The sequence below is a fragment of the Gossypium hirsutum genome, chromosome A11 (genome assembly GCF_007990345.1).
Source record: "Gossypium hirsutum isolate 1008001.06 chromosome A11, Gossypium_hirsutum_v2.1, whole genome shotgun sequence".
NCBI classification, from domain to species: Eukaryota; Viridiplantae; Streptophyta; class Magnoliopsida; order Malvales; family Malvaceae; genus Gossypium; species Gossypium hirsutum.
The window spans coordinates 48,452,244-48,463,832 of NC_053434.1; the positions used below are offsets into that span (position 1 = coordinate 48,452,244).

The 11,589-nt window shown below is 35.2% G+C and overlaps 1 non-coding gene across 1 annotated transcript; it reads left to right on the forward strand.

Moving 5' to 3' along the window:
• The first annotated feature begins 2,198 nt into the window (after positions 1–2,198).
• Positions 2,199–2,305, forward strand: LOC121210769 (small nucleolar RNA R71). The gene has a single exon (XR_005905884.1). It is a non-coding gene; the product is annotated as a small nucleolar RNA R71 (small nucleolar RNA).
• The last annotated feature ends 9,284 nt before the right edge of the window (positions 2,306–11,589 follow it).

Below are 11,589 nucleotides of genomic sequence, written 5' to 3' on the forward strand. Positions count from 1 at the left end.
GTGTTTAGGGTCGTGTCGACTTATCGCTTCCCTTGTTGGAAAAATTGTCCTATTTTTGCACGGCCTAAGGCACGCCTGTGTGCCTGGCCGTGTGGTATTTAGAGAGCCTGTGTACCATGATTCGTTAGTATGTTAGATGTTAAAAACTCAGATTGAAAGAAATTAATACTATTACGGCTCAAGTTGCCTCCCGAGAAGTGCTTATTTATAGTCTAAGCTCGACTTACCTCTCTGGTGGGAGATCATGGTGAATCGAGGAGTTTACACTCCTCATCCCTGCTATCGTTTTTATCAATATAAGATTTAAGACGAGTACCATTTACCTTGAATGTGCCAAATTTGGAGTGATTTACATCCACCGTACCATATGGAAAAATACTAATTACCGTAAGAGAGGTTTCTTCATTTGGTTCAGAAGTGGCGATTCGAGGATCTGTTACATCTAGTAGTACTTTGTCTCCAACTTTAAGTTGATTTTTGGAGGAATCAAGCTCCTCATGGCGTGGTTTTAGTTTATCGTGTTTTCTTAGTTTATGTGTCCGCCATTCATCTAACTCATCGATTTGTAACCTTCGTTCGTCATGGATGGGTTCTTTGTTGTTACTTGGCTTATGTATGTTTTTCGAACCTGTTTTCTGCAAAGAAGGTTGCACTATATGGTTAGTTTTAGCCAAATTATTTGTACAGTCCCATTTGATTTTTGATGTGTTATTCGAATTATGGGCTTGAAGGGTGATTGTTTCGTCTCCCACACGAAGTGTGAGTTCACCTGTGCCAATGCCAATAATTGTTCTGGCGGTTGCCAAAAAGGGCCTTCCTAAAATTAAAGGGACATTGCTATCCTCCTCTATGTATAGAACAACGAAATCAACTAGGAATATAAATTTGTTGATTTTAACTAGTACATCTTCAATATACCCCTAGGAAATTTGAAAGTTTTATCTGCTAATTGAATGCTCATCCTAGTTTGTTTAGGTTTCCCTAGACCTAGTTGCTTGAACAATTTGTAAGGCATAACATTGATACTATCCCCTAAATCAACCAACGCATTATTAACATCTAAACTACTGATTAAACAAGGAATTGTAAAACTCTCTGGATCTTTTAGTTTGTCGGGCAGCTTATTCTGTAGAATGGCTGAGCAGACCACGTTCAGCTCCACATGCGGTGCTTCATCTAACTTCCATTTATTTGCTAGAAGCTCTTTTAAAAACTTGATTGCGTTTGGCATCTGCGAGAGGGCTTCAATAAACAGTAAGTTAATATGTAGTTTCTTTATAAGTTTAAGGAATTTACCAAATTGTTTATCTGAGAGGTCTTTCCTTGTCGCATTGGGGTATGCCACTCGAGGTTTATATTCTGTAATCACCGACTTAGGCTCATTGTGGCCTATCTCGTCCTTACCTATGCTTACCATCGTTTCTGGCCTTGGTTCTGCAACTAGCCCTTCCTCATCTTGAATGGAAATCGCATTGAGTTGCTCTCTTGGGGTAGATTCAGTGTTGCTTGGCAGGCTACCTTGTGGTCATTCGAAAATCAACTTGGCGAGCTGTCCAATCTGAGTTTCGAGCCCCTGGATTGATGCTTGTTGATTTTTGAGTGCTGTCTCGGTATTCTAAAAATGAGTTTCTGACACTGAGATGAATTTTGTTAGCATCTCCTCAAGGTTCAATTTTTTCTCTTATTGGTAGGGTGGTTGTTGGAAGCCTGGAAGTGGTAGTCCCTGATTCCCTTGGCCTCCCCGTGAAAAATTAGGGTGGTTCCTCCAACCTGCATTGTAAGTATTGCTATAAGGATTGTTTTGAGATTGAGGATTGTTACCTATGTAATTTAACTGTTCATTCTCCATGTTGTGGCCATAAGGTTTGTATTCTGAATTGCTTGATCCGCCTCCACTTGCTTCGCTTGAATTACTAGGTGAACCTGTGAAGAAATAAGGAAACCATCAATTTTCTTATTCAAGAGTTCTACTTTATTAGAGAGCATGGTGACCGTATCGACATTATAAACGCTGGCTGTTTTTGTTTGCTTTGTTCTCATGACTTTCCACTGCTTGTTATTTAGTGACATCTCCTCTATATTCATAGGCATCTTCAGGTGTCTTATTATTGATGGTTCTGCCAGCAGCTGCATCAACCATTTGTCGAGTCGAAGGATTCAGGCCATTATGAAAGGTTTAAACCTATAGCCAAAGCGGTAACCCATGGTGAGGGCATCTTCTCAAGAGATCCTTGTATCTCTCCCATGCATCGTAGAGTGTTTCTAAATCTAATCTACACAAAGGAAGAGAAATCATTATGTAATTTAGCCGTTTTAACAGGCGAAAAATATTTTAGTAAAAACTTTTCGGTTATTTGTTCTCAAGTAGTGATTGACCCCCGTGGCAACGAGTTCAACCACTATTTAGCTTTGTTTCTTATTGGAAAAGGGAATAACCGAAGACGAACGACATAATCAAAAACTCCATTAATTTTAAATGTATCACATAGTTCCAAAAAGTTTGCCAAGTGAGCGTTGGGATCCTCGTCCTACAAGCTATCAAACTGAAGAAACTGTTCTATCATTTGAATTCTGATTAACAGCAATCACAGTAGGTAGCGAAATTTCTTGGTTTTCAGCCATCTCCTCAGTTGTGGTTGAAGTATTGTTCTCTTTCTCGTCCTCTGTGTATCTTAGGCTTCGCCTTATTTCTCTTCAGTGTCTGCAAACTGTGCGGTCGATCTCACCGTCAAAAAGTAGTAGTCCTGACGGGTTTCTTCTGGTCATAAACTAAAAAAACTTGTTAGAGGAAATAAATGAAGAATTAGAGAAAAAAATAAAAATTTAAATTGCAATAAAAGTAAAATGGCTAAAGTAATAAAAATCAAGTTTTCCTAATATCCTAGACCCCGGCAACGGCGCCAAAAACATGATGCGTGATATTCATAACAGGTTTTAAAGATTTATAAATAAAACGTTCTTGAGACTAACTTATTATCACGATTAAGGCAAGTGTACCTATCGTACAGTAGTATAGTTTAGCAAGACCGGATTGTCGAACCTAAAGGAACTACGAGTACTAGTATTTACTTCCTTTTTATTGTCTAGCCTAAAATTTAAGAGGTTTGGTTGTCTAAACTAATTACTAACTAAGAATGCATAGAAAGAAAAACTTGGGAAAATACTTTTGGGGAAAATTTGATTGATTGAGATAATACCTAAGGACAAATCCACCTAGACTTCACTTGTTATTTGACTCTGAATCAGATGATTTATTCATTTGACTTGATCCGTAAAAATCCCTAAGTTATATTATTATCTCTCTCAAGACTAATAACGTCTAAACCTAGGTTGAATAATTGAAATCTCTTTCTAATTAACACCCTAGAATTGCATTAACTTGATCTATGGATTCCCTTATTAGGTTTCACCCTAATCCGGCAAAATCTTGTCACCCTATCTCTAGGCGCACAATCAACTCTGCTTAATTATGACAAATTTACTCTTAAACAGGGTCTATTTCTCCTCTAAATAAGAGCTTAACTTGAATAAATATCCTGGAATATCAAAACAAGAATTAAGAACACATAACTAAGAATAAGTCAAATATTTATCATACAATTCAAATAATAATAACAAGATCTGTCTTGGGTTTCATTCCCCTTAGGTATTTAAGGGTTTAGTTCATACTTATGAAAGAAAACATCTCAAAAGCATAAAGATAACAAAACATAAGAAAACCCAAAACTCCTGAAGGAACTTGAAGGGAGATCTCCAGTCTTGATGATGAATCCGACTCTTGAGATGGATCAATCGACTTTCCTTGAGTAATTCCTTGCTTCTTACTCCGCGTCCCCCTCCTAAGTTTCTCCTTAAGTGTTTAAATAGGCTTTGGAATGCCTAAGAGCCCTCAAAATTGGCCTTTTCCGAATTGGATTAAACTTGGGTTCGGTAGGGACACGCCCGTGTAACATGCCCATGTGCGATTATTGAAGGTCGTGGTCAAGGTTGTTAAATGGGCACGGGCGCGTGATCCACTCGTGTAAGTTGTGCTTCGATCCTGCCAAGTTGACATGGTCATGTGACACACTTGTGTGAGGAAGTCCAGGCCGTGTTGTTTTCCCATGTGGGTCCATTTTCTCCGTTTTCGGCCCATTTCTCGCTCTTTTTACTCTCCTATGCTCTCTTAAGTATAAAAAATGAAATTAAAGGATTAGAAGCATCAAATTCACCAAATCTAAGGAGAAACCATCCATAAATGCGTTAGGCATGGGGGAAAAATATGTATAAATTACGATTTATCATGAAATAATGTCATGCAGGGTATAAATGTGTAAGTGATAATCAAAATGACATGTTCAATTGATTGTAAAATTTGTGTGTTTAGACTTGGTATAAAATGAGTAAGCAAAACACATGTATGACGACATATGAATGTTACAATTGAGTCTTAATGAAGGATGTTTAATCATTTACTTGATGCTACATTATTTGTGTCTATAATGTATTTAAGTATGTGAAGTATTAATGGTAACAAAAAGGATTGGAAAATAGCCTAAGTGCTAGCCACACGGGAAAAGACACGGTCATGTGTCTCAACCGTGTGGAGGACACTGCCTAGCACACGGGCGTGTGGCCAGGCTGTGTGGCTCAATTCGTTTTGCTGACTCATAAATAGAGAGTTACACGGCCTGAGGACACGAGCGTGTCCCTATGTCCACACGGGCGTGTGACCCTGTTTCTTGAGAATTTTTCTAAGTTTTCCTAAATCTTGGCAAAGTTCTCGGTTTAGTCCCAAACCGCCTTTAATGCATGTTTAGAGCCTCGGTGATTGTGTAAGGGACATTATGCATGTGATTGAATGTTTTTAATTTAAATGAAATTTTATGGCCCGATTTCAAGAAATTGTGTACGTTTAAATTCGGTAACGCCTCGAACCCTGTCCCAGCATCGGATACGGGTAAGGGGTCTTACAGTTATGGTCCCCAAATTACACACAAGATATCTTTTCTAATATCCCATCCTTAGGAAAGAGAGAGCAAATATTCTCTGAATTTCTTGTGTGCTAATTTGGAAGACCAAATCCCCAAGATTCATAGATTTCAAGGAATTCATGGATTCAGGTACACTTCTGCATTTAATTTTATTCTTTATTTGTTCCTAATGATTTGACATGATAGATTCTGGTCTCAGTTTATTAAATTTTATTTTAGATTTATTTTTCAAATCTCACAAGTTGCATTCGAGCCTCATCATGTTGAATGATTGAGAATGAATTAAATTTTTTATTTTTAAATTAATTTGTAGTTAAGATTGTATAGATTTGAGATATATAGATTTGATGTTATTAAATCTTTTGGATTTTTGAAGTTTTAGGGTGATTGTTTTTATGAATTTTGGCTAAAGACGTTTTAGTTTTAATGAAGTTGATGATTGGATTCAAGTATATATTATTTTGGCTACTCAAATTTGTATTGCACATTCTGCAAGTTGAATGTGAATTAATATGGGTGATTATTATTACTTTTCTTTTTACAAAGTTACTTTGCAAAGTTAAGCAGAATTGCTTCGATGCTTAGTTGGATGATTTGTTGGATTCACATAATTTGGCTTGTTTCGAATTTATCCATATATTATTATATTTTTAGATAAAATTCAACTTATTGGTTTTTTTTAGTATATATAGTTGAGTTCCATATAAATTGTATATTTGTGTTATATTTAATCTTGATGTATGTTGTTTTGGAATAAATGTATATACTATTATCTTTTAATTTAATTGAAAGATAAGATTAAGATAAATATTTTGAAACAAATAAGTTCAGATTTTGGCTTTTAATTAAGGATTTTAATATTTTAAACAGATTAGTTGAAACAAAATGCCGCCAAAGTGACCTATTTTGTGTAGATTAGTTTATTTGAAATATCAAGATGATTATATGTTTTTGTGATTCATGCATTTATTGATTGACCCAAAGGTCAGTTAATATTTAGCAGAATTTCAACGACATCTGTGGTGATAAATGTGTGACAATTTATAATGTATTTTATGTAAGCAATAAGTTAGTCCAAAGATTAATTAATTGTTTGGCATAATTTATTGTCAATGTTTGATTGCTACAACAACAGTATCGCTTACTGTTAATACTACTGTCTAAAGACTTGGTATTAATGTTGTGTTTCATATCTTGAGATAAGATTAGCTATTATCTTGAATTTATTGTTTACTTATGAATATTGATTTGAGCTTGTTTTTATTTGTTCTATATTCAGCTAGTTCATCTTCTATTGCCACAATATCTGCTAATATAAATTCTATACCCATGCTTAATGGGACTAATTTTAAGGAATGGAAAAGACACTTACTTACAGTGCTTGGTTGTATAGAGATAGACCTTGCACTAAGGGAAGAACAACTTGCACCTCTCACTGTGGAAAACACCCTTGATGTTAAGAGGGATTTTAAGTCTAATGGTCATGAAACACAACATTCCAGAAGCCTTTAGAGGCATAGAATCTGAAGAGATTACTTAGGCTACGGTTTCCTTGATGAAATTGAGAAACATTTTGCTAAAAACGATAAGGTTAAGATGACATCACTTCTGACTTCTTTGATGTCTATGAAGTATAAGGGTCAAGGAAACGTAAGGGAGTACATTATGGAGATGTTCCATACTGCTTCAAGACTTAAGGCACTTAAGATCGAGCTTTCTAAGGAATTGCTTATTCTTATGGTTTTGTTATTGCTTCCTTGTAACAGCTTGATTTAGACTCTAATCGGAAATGGTGGTTTCAAGACCACGAATCCGAGTTAAAAAAATATTTAAAAATTATTTTTTGTGTTTATTTTGTGTGAATTTATATCTGTGAAATTTTCGTGATTTAATTTTGTCGTTTAGGTATCCGATTAAATATAAGGACTTAATCGCGTAAAATAAAATTTAGGTTGTAACTTGTATAAGGGCCGAATTACTAATGGTTTTCTAATTTGGGGTATTTATGTTGAAATTATTCCATTAACATGATGTTTGGACGGTAATGGACATATGTTATATAATTTCATTATTATTTCATTAAGGATAATTAGGTAAATTAGTAATAAGTTAATATATATGTCAATATATCATAAAATAAAACTATGTCTTCTTTATTTATTCTTTTTCATCGAAGCTAAAATAAAGAAAAAGAAAGAAGCCAAGCTAGGGTTCGACACATATTCAAGCTTAATCAAGGTTTGTTTTTGTTCGATTTTCGATAATTTTTACGTTTTTGAGATCGTTGTTTAGTAATCTTCAAGACCCATGCTCTAATTTTTGCTTTTGATGAATATTTTGAGTTGTGCCATTGTTGATAGCTTGTGATTTTTGTTGTTTGATGATGAAATATGAAAGATATGTTTTAGATTAACCTATTTTGTATTGGAGTTTTTGATGATTTTGAGTAATTAGGACTAAATTGCAAAAATAATAATTTGAGGGACTAAAATGTGAAATATACGGATTGGTATGAGTATGAGTAAAATTCGGCCCAACATGAGTATAAGGAAATTTTGCATATTTTGTGTTTTGTGCAATAGGGACTAAATTGTAAAAATTGTAAATGTCATGGGTAAAATGGTAATTTGCCCATTCATGTGTTTTTGGACTAAGTTGAATGAAAATATGTTTGAATGTGCTTAATTTGAATATGTTTAGATCAAGAACCAAAGAAATCAGATTTGGATCGGGGGAAAACAAAAGTCGTCGACTAACTGCCTTGTTCCTTTTTATAACGTCCGAGGTAAGTTTATAAGCAAATAGACGTACTTAATTTTAATTAAATGTAAAGTATATATGCTGATATGAAATATATGAATTAATATGTGCTAATGCCGAATGTGTAAGCATGGTAACTATGTTCATGCAATCGTTTCGACCGAGTTACGACGTCCGAAAGCCCCGTATGAACCTTAGGAACAGTTAGGATACATATGTCATGACAGAAGATTTTGATATATGTGTGCGAGTAAGACCATAGCATCGATATGTGATTCCGATATGTGTTTACGAGTAAGACTCTGTCTGGGACAATAGCATCGATATGTGACTACATGTAAAACCACGTCTGGGACGTTGGCATTGTACGACTTGTGTGATTATCTGAGTGTCGTATCCAATTCTGAATGGTTCATCGAGCAAAGGTATAATAAGTTCGAATGTGTAAAATGAGCTATATGCCAGGTAAGAATTAACTTGTCACCTACTTGAGAAAAGGTAAGTAAAAACCTTGGCTATTTGTTACGAATCCTGTAAGTGCAAATTAAGAAAATATGTGCATATGATATGTGTATTTGTTTTGTGAATGAGTAGTAAGCATGTTATGATAGTTCTTATGTATATGTGTTCAAATGATAAGATACATATTCGGTCATATGGTTAATATATGTATATGAAATTATATTAAGCCATATGAGTTTTGTGTTTGTGTATGTGAACTAGGTATATAATGAATATTTGGCCGTGAAGGTTAAATGTCAATATATAAATTTTGGTTATATAAACATTCGGTCAAGGCGATGATATAAATGAAAATAATTTTATATGTTTATATATATACTTAATATGAATATATGTATTTGTAAACGATTGGATCTAAATGTGAATTGATAAAATAATTTGGTTGCGTTTAGTTAATTTGTTAACTCCATTGGGTTATTTATTTGCTTATGACTTACTAAGCTGTGATAGCTTACTCTGTGTGTTGTGTTTACTCTATTTTATAGATTTTGGAGTCAAGTTACAAGCTCAGGGGCTGCCAGCCAAGTTCATCACACTATCTACTATTTTTTTTTTTAGATTTGAAATTGAATTGAGTTATAAGCATATATGTGATCTGAATCTTGAATTTCAATTTAACGTGAACATTTTCATGAATAATAGTATGATCAGTAATATCTCAAAATCCTATTGGTATCAGAGCTACGGCTTAGTCGGTTCTAGGACTAACATAGTGTGTGTGAGTCTAGCTATATATGTCATATTATATACTGTGATAGTGTGATGACTTCTAACATCTGAAAATGTGTTTTCATATAGTAAATGGATCCCGGAAGAGCTGTAGCTGATGATGTCGAGAGCGTAGCGCCTGCTCCCGCGCAAGGTACAGCGTCAGTTGATTCTCAACCGATTTCGAGTAACCAGAAGGGAGAGGCTAGACAAGCCTTTTACCAAATGATGAATGACTGGTTTACTCAGTATATCCAGACTAACCCGGCTGTACTACAACCTCTACCCCCGATTAATCCATCTTTGATGCCTGTTGTACCTCAAGTAAGTGATCCGTTGAGATTATATAAGCCACCTGTTGATAAAATCAGAAAACATAGGGCCAAAGAGTTTAAAGCTACTGATGATGATGATGTTGAGCGGGCTGAGTTCTAGCTTGATAATACTATCTGTGTATTTGATGAGCTGTCCTGTACCCCAGATGAATGTTTGAAATGTGCCGTATCTTTGCTTCAAGACACAGCATATCACTGGTGGAATACCCTAGTTAAGTGGTTCCGAGAGAACGGGTAACCTAGGAATTCTTTCTTACTGAGTTCCGTAAGAAATATATCAGCCAGAGATTTATTGGTCAGAAGCGAAAAGAATTTCTGGAGCTGAAACAGGGTCGGATGACCGTGACAGAGTATGAGCGGAAATTCGTGAGATTCAGTCGGTATGCCCGAAAGTGTGTTTCTACCGAAGCTATAATGTGTAAAAGATTTGAAGATGGGCTGAATGAAGACATTAAACTGTTAGTTGGTATACTTGAGATAAACGAGTTCGTAGTACTAGTTGAGCGAGCCTGCAAAGCTGAAGAGCTCGGGAAAGAAAAGTGGAAAGCTGATTTTGAAGCTAGAGACTCGCATAAGAGATCATTCAGTAAATCAATCCAGTCGGTACCAAAGAAGTTCCGAGATGACTTCAGCCGTTCAAAAGCCACTTCGGGTTATTCTTGACGGGATCAGAATAGACCATCTATGAGCTCGAGAGCTACCTCAGTAGCGAGTGTGGGGAATGTTAGATCAAATCAACCTGAGTGTAAACACTATGGTAAAGGACATCCCGGTAGTTGCAGCATGATCGGGCCTGTTTTAAATGTGGATCGATAGGTCACTATATTCGAGATTGTCCAGGGTTAGCTGAAGAGAATCCAGTGCAGAACACGAGATTGGGTAATACTGCAGCTCGGGGAAGACCACCTAGAAATGTGGCTAATGCGAGTGGCAGTGAGAGGGGAAATAAAGATACAACAGTCAGATCGGAGGCTAGTGCACTTGCCAGAGCCTATGCTATTCGAGCTCGAGAGGAGGCTTCATCCCCAGATGTTATTACTGGTACATTAACTTTTTATGATACTAATGTAATTGCATTAATTGATCCTAGTTCTACTCATACTTATGTGTGTGAGACATTAGTATTCAGCAAGACTCTACCTGTTGAGTCTACTGAGTCTGTGATTAGAGTGTCAAATTGTAACACCCCCACGCCCAAAACCGTCACCGGAGTCAAGCTTGAGGTGTTACTAAACTTATCTTACCTTTTAAACAACTCTAAACCACTTATTTTAATTTTCGGAATAAACTGTTTTTCTGCGTCATGGTTGCTTAAAAATTCATTTCTCGAGTTTCAAACTTGAAATTAAGATTCGTACATTTTTCCTGAAACTAGACTCATATATCTATCTACTTATTTTTTTCTAGAATTTTTTACTTATTAGTATAGTTTATTAGTTAAAGTTACCCCTGTTTTAGAATTCAACTGCACTGCCTCTAGTTACTACGAACCACTTTTCTCTCTGTAAAAAAATAATATGACTATACCGTTTGTTTCTATCAAAACTAGATTCAATAAGGATTCTAACCATATAAAGTACACCACCTAATTATTTTTGTAAACTTTATGGTGAATTTATAAAGTTGGAACAGGGGATCCAGAAATTGCTCTGGCCCTATTTCACCAAAACTTAGATACCCTATAAAATACAAAACCTTTACCTGTTTTGCTTATTCCATATGAAAATAGACACAACGAGCTTTAATTTCATATATTATTCACCATCAACCCATGTATCTACAATTTATTGTGATTTTTCAAAATTCATTATTTCTGATACTTGAATCTGTTTTTAAGTTACTTTCACATTTTTCTTAGTTTTCATGTGATAGTTACTACTTAATCATACATACTATTAAACATGTATATCATCAGCCACTCTATTAGCTAATCACTAGCAAGTATTTACACATCATTCATTGATCATATAATATCAAAAGAAACCAAGTTCCTATACATGCCATACACAAAACGAAACATCTAACTATACCAATGTGATTTCTTCGATAGTGTGATCGGGTCTCCGACGTTTCCTTCGATCCCCGAGTGGCTTGATAAAAACTATAAGAAAAAGAAAATAAAGAGAGTAAGCACTAGGCTTAGTAAGATTACAAGAAAATAAATTACAACATTCAACATAATGAATAATTATACATAATGTCACGTAGCCTCATAAACTTTCTTTACTTCTCATTTTCTACCTTCTTTCTTACTCACTTACCTTCTTTCTTACCTGACCTTTCACTATTCA